This window comes from Arachis ipaensis, chromosome B2 (genome assembly GCF_059453495.1).
Source record: "Arachis ipaensis isolate K30076 ecotype BB chromosome B2, ASM5945349v1, whole genome shotgun sequence".
In the NCBI taxonomy this organism is placed as follows: Eukaryota; Viridiplantae; Streptophyta; class Magnoliopsida; order Fabales; family Fabaceae; genus Arachis; species Arachis ipaensis.
This window is the reverse complement of record NC_142437.1, coordinates 27680716-27686948: the sequence shown is the minus strand read 5'-3', so window position 1 is coordinate 27686948 and position 6233 is coordinate 27680716. Positions and strand designations below refer to the sequence as shown.

General features: G+C 36.2%; 1 pseudogene; it reads left to right on the top strand.

The window, feature by feature from the left end:
* The first annotated feature begins 529 nt into the window (after positions 1-529).
* Positions 530-1069, top strand: LOC148573397 (uncharacterized; annotated as a pseudogene).
* The last annotated feature ends 5164 nt before the right edge of the window (positions 1070-6233 follow it).

The window sequence follows — 6233 nt, the reverse complement described above, 5'->3', positions numbered from 1 at the left end:
GTTTCCGGTCTTTAGAGAAACACGACACCTCTACTTGGAAAGGACGCTCAAAATACCAACCGAATTAAGGAAGTACACTGAAAATCAGATCAAACAGAGAGGTTGGGTATTTCTGGAAAGAGATCTGGTAGAGATAAACGCATCATGGGTCCTTGAGTTCTATTCTAACTATTTTAGGATGACCCTTGATGTAGTGCAGCTTAGGGGAAAGCAGATTTTAGTCACTGAGGAGGCGATAGAGGACATCCTCCACTTTTAGCCTAAAACGGATGATACAGATGATTTTTAGAAGGTTGAGGAGTCTATTAGATTCATGAGTTTTGATTGGGATGCTGTCCGGCGTACCATAGCCATTGATCTTGATGTTCCATAGGCTATGGGAAAGTCAAAGGTCACTCCACGGGGTACAAAGATTATTTATCTCAATGATGAGGCTAGGCTGTGGCAATAGATACTGAGTAATTATGTTATGCCTAGTACTCACGAGTCAGAAGTGCCAGCTGCCATGATCATCCTTATTTGGTGCGTCATGGAAGGAAAGGACCTATACCTTCCACGGCTCATCAAAAAGTACGTGTCTAGAGTTCATGTCAGAGGCACCCTGTCATTTCCTTATTTGATCACCCAGATGGCTCGTCGAGCTGAGGTGCCTTGGGAGGCAGAGGATGAGAGACCACCGATTGCCGACTGCAAGAAGGTTATTCTGCACGGCAAGTGGTTCGGACCTCTAGGCCACAGACCACCTACTACTACTACCTCTACTGATGCAGCCACATCCTCAGCAGCACCTTCAGTAACTGTAGCACCACCTGCTTCTGCAGCACCATCATCCGCTTCTCAGCCAGTCTACTATCTTGTGCACCGCCTTTTTAAGCACCTTGATTAGATGGAGCGCCGCAATCAGCGGCGTTATGAGCAGTCTGAGCATCGCAACAAGCGATGCTATGCCCATCTGAAGCTGATTGTGACTACTGGGTGTACTGACATCCCCTCCGAGTCTGACACACCCTCGGAGCACTCTGAGGAGGAGGATGAGCAGGAGGAGGCACAGGAGGAGGACCAGCAGTAGGCACAGCACGAGGAGACTCAGCCTGAGCAGCCTGCAGAGCCACAGGCTCCTCCACAGCCACCGCCGACAGAGCCAGCAGCACACCCTTCAGTAGGCGATGATCCTTCACACCCAACTTGATTGAGAGCATCGAGGACGATGCTGTGCTTTAAGTGTGGGGAGGTTGCCGTCTCCGGCGGATTATATTTTGGTGAACCATTTCATACTTTTATCCTATTTTGCTTTATTTTGTATTTTGCTTTATTTTATTTTATTTTTCTTTTAGTACTTGCACATTTCTATTTTATTGTACTTCTGTTTATTTTTACTTTGTTGCATTTTGCACTTTGGGCTTGTATATATCTTAGATATTTAGCTTGAATTGCACTTTTAGTCTATTAGTTGTGATGTGGAAAAACATGGATTATTAAGTTTAGTTTACCCTTTTGGCATATGAGAAATTGATTTGATTGAAAATAGGAGTAAACTAAAAACTTTTAGTTTTTCATAATCACAACATTTCATAATAATAATAATAATAATAATAATAATAATAATAATAATAATAATAATAATAATAATAATAATAATAATAATAAATGTTGGTCAATTGATGAAATTTTTAAGGAATGTGTCTTTTTCTTAGAAAAGGCATTTAAGATTCGCATTGATTTGAGTTAAAACCTTTTGTAACTTGCACGAGATATATATATATATATATATATATATATATATATATATATAATCAGAATATGGTTTTTGAGCTAAGAACACACAACCCGTGAGTTTTTGAGCTTAATTGCATGGTTACATTAATTAAATATGATTTTTATTCTTGTGTGTTTTCTTCTCTATAATTGCAATCTATAGTTTGTTACATTCTATATGTCCATTATTTAGTGTATTTGCATGCATACATATGATTGATGCCATCATTTGTTATTAGCTCACTTATCCCAAATAGCCTACCATTTCAATTACCTTTGTTTGCCACTTTGAGCCTTTTAATCCCCATTTAGTTCTTTATATTACCACATCACTAGCCTTAAGCAGAAAAATAATTAATTACCCAATTGAATCTTTGGTTAGCTTAAGATAGAGATTGTGTGTCAACTAAGTGTGGAAAATTGTGAGAACTTAGGTTGATGAGAAAGTGTTGTGTTTTATTGATAAAAATATTGGAAATTTGGGTACTTACTCATGTAAAACCAGAAAAACCATATGCATTGATATGTTATGTTTGCTTTCATGTTCAAAAAAATAAAAAAATAAAATAAAATAAATACTACCAAATAAATAATTAGGGGATAAAATTACCCCAATGCTAAGTTTAAGAAAAGATCAATATATATATGGTGAAATTAAGAAAAATTTGATACATGAGTATGTGAAATATACAAAAGTGAGGTTATGGGTAGTTAGGAATAATTTCATATATATATATATATATATATATATAGAGTGTGTGTGTTAGGTGAGAACTTAGGTTAGTCAAAGATTCATATGATAGCTCACTTGGCCATATATATATACCCTCATCCTTATTTTAGGCCCATTACAACCTTGAAAGCCCTTATGATATTTGCATTTGTACACTAAATATTTGTTGATTGGTTAGATGAAGAACAAAATTTTAGAAAGCATGACTAGAGGAGATTCGAGTTGTTTAACCCCAAACACTTGAGTGATTAGAGTGCATATACAAATCCAGTGAGGTTCAATGGCTCATTTCCATATGTCCATATTTGATCATTGCTTGTCTTGAAAGTTTATGAACTCTTTTGATTAACTTAACTCAATTGTGAATGTGTTTTGATATGATTGATTTAGCCCTTGATTGTGCATATATGATTTTTTAGAAATTTGACTCAATTTGACCACATGTATGGTTATATATATATATATATATATATATATATATATATATATATTAGTAATTAGAATAGCATGATGCATGTAGGTAGCTTGCATCTAAATAGGTTGCATTGCATAAGTTCCACCATTCTGCCCGCATTCTTTTGGTTCTCTTGAGCTTAGCATGAGGACATGCTAATGTTTAAGTGTAGGGAGATTGATAAACCGCTATTTTACGATTTACTTTGTATTGAATTGAGCGGGTTTTATCCATTATTCTCACACTTAGGCATATAAACTGCGTGTTTTACATTTTCCTTCCTAATTCCGTAACATAGTTGAAAATATGTTTCCTAGGCCTTTAAACTGTCAATTTTAATTACTCTTTATTACCATTCGATGCTGTGATCTGTGTGTCAAGTGTTTTCAGGCTTTATAGGGCAGGAATAGCTTAGAGGATGGAAAGGAAACATGCAAAAGTGGAAGGAACGCGAGAAAATAAAGTTTTGAGAAGCTGGCAGTGACGCGTATGCGTGACTAGCACAGAAGACAAGCGACGCGTACGCGTGACTGACGCATATGCGTGACAAGGCTTTTTCTCAATCGACACGTACACATGAAATGCGCCACGTGCAGAAATTGCAGAAAGCGCTGGGGGCGATTTCTGGGCTACTTTTAGGCCCAGTTCCAAGCCCGAGAACACATAATAGAGGCTGCAGAGTGGGGGAATCACATTCATTCCTTCATACAACTTTCATTATCATAATTTTAGGTTTTAGATGTAGTTTTCTAGGGAGAAAGGCTCTCTTATCTCTCTAGATTTTAGGGTTCTTAGCTTTAATTCTTCTCTAATTCAAATTTCTATTTTACTTTAATTTAGTTTATCTTCTACATTCTACTATTCTAGTACTTTTGTTATCTATTTCCCTTGTTGATTACTTTATGTTGCTATTTGGTTCATGAATTCTCTTGTTAGATTTGATTTCTTTATTTAATGCAATTTGAGGCATTTCATATTTATGATTACTTTCTTTAGTTTGTGTTATTGATGCTTGAAATTGGTTGTTTGGATTTTATTATCTCTTATTGCTTTTCTATGTTTTTATGTTGTACCTTCCAAGTGTTTGATAAAATGCTTGGGAGGATTTTAAGTTAGATTTTTATATTCTTGGCTTTGGTTGAGTAATTGGAGACTCTTGAATTATCAAACTCCTTTGTTGATTGATAATTGAAAGTTGCTAGTTGATTTAGATCCCTCTAAAGCTAGTCTTTCTTTAGGAGTTGACTAGGACTTGAGGAATCAAATTGATTTATCCACTTGACTTTTCTTTATAGTTAGAGGTTAACTAAGTGGGAGCAATAGACAATTGATGTCACAATTGATACAGATAACTAGGATAGGACGTATAGTTCTCACACCTTGCCAAGAGCTTTTCTTTGTTATTAATTTAATTTCTTGCCATTTTATTTCCTTGTTCCTTATTTCAAAAACCCAAAAAGATACTTTTCCATAACCAATAATAACTACACTTCCCTGCAATTTCTTGAGAGACGACCCGAGGTTTGAATACTTCGGTTATTATTTTTATAGGGTTTGTTACTTGTGACAACCAAATTTTTGTATCTAGGGATTATTGTTGGTTTAGAAACTATACTTGCAACGAGAATTTATTGTGAAATTCTTTACTAGCAAAAATTCGTTCATCACACGACTTCACATCCAGTGGTTGCCTTACGTAGCTAGGATGGACGACTTGGCAAATATAGTTAGGGGTCCACCGCTCTTGCATGGTCATATTAATACATGGGTCGTGTTGCCAATAGGAACTTCATTAAGTTAGCTAGTCCATTGCAGCTACTGCAGTCATGGATCTTTTGGTATTTCTCTACTTTCAAGCCAGATGTGTTTGACCCATTTTATTGGCTGTTGGCGTCGATGTATATATGTTTCTTAAGTGTGTTATGTCGATTTCTAGTCGTTCTATACCTTGCCATTATTGATCTAACGTGTTAGATTATAGGTGGGCGGGATATTAACCATCCTCGAATGACAAAGATCCCAGAGTGATGCAGTGGAGGCTGTGGCTAGACTTGTTACAAGCTGGGGAAGTAAGTAATATTGTACCTTCATTAATTGTGTATTTTATTTACAGAGTCTATTCCTTTAATATGTTTATTATTAAGTAATGAGGCTAGACTTATTGCAGGTTGAGGATGCATTTATTTTTCACCAAGAAACATATTGTAAGGTTCCTTATACCATTCAGGACAAAGTTAATACACTCGGAGATATTAGTGATCATATGTCCAAATTTCCGACCATATTCCAACGCTGGGTTCACTTCTTATATTGCATCCTATTAGCCCACTCACACATGGCTAAGTCTTCACTTTGAAGAATATCAAACTACTAGTCAAACTCAGACTCAATCTTGGCATAAGCAGCATTCACGAGAAACCTCCTTGCATCCTTACCCTTAAACTTAGAGAAAAATTTGCTACAACATGTTAGATATAAAATGCCCGATAAGCACTAGCTAGGAGCCATCCACTATAAAAAACTCCAAAGCAGCTTTGATTCTATTGTGTCTATCCGATATAATTAGAATACCTAGTTGAGGTGTGACATAATGCAGAAAGTGAGATAAAAAAAATGACAATGACTCCGCATTCTCACTATCAACAAGTGCAAATCAATTGGGATTATATTAGAATTTTTGTCTTGCGCAATCACCACCATCAAGGTACCCCTATATTTGTTGTACAAATGGGTCCCATCAATACTAACCAGTGGCTTGCAATGATTAAAATCCTTGATACATGGTGGAAATGTCCAAAAAAGCTGGTGGAAATAAGTTGATGATCCATCAACTTGGTCTCCGACTCGCACATGACTCGTCTTCAGCACTACAATACTACATAACATTGTTGTCTGCACACCTAGAATCCATCTTGAAAAAACATTGTATGACTCTTTCTAATCTCCATAAATATGCGTAATTTCTTCTACTTAGACAACTAAAACTTCTTGTACAACTCGATCTGAAACTATAACTTTCCTCTATTGTATTTGCAGTACTTTAATCGACATAGCTGTATCAATCCTGACCATAGAAAAGATGAATGCACATATGACATGGTAATCAAGCTTCTTGTGGTCACTAGAAATCTCTATGGCCAGACATGTATGAGGTCTATTATACCTTCTACTTCCTAAATACCCTTTCATTGGCAAAGAGTGATTTGAATCAACCAACAACAACCTTTTTCCAAATTTCTTAAACTTTTGGTATTTGATGTGATCGGACTCCAACACTCTATACTCAACCCA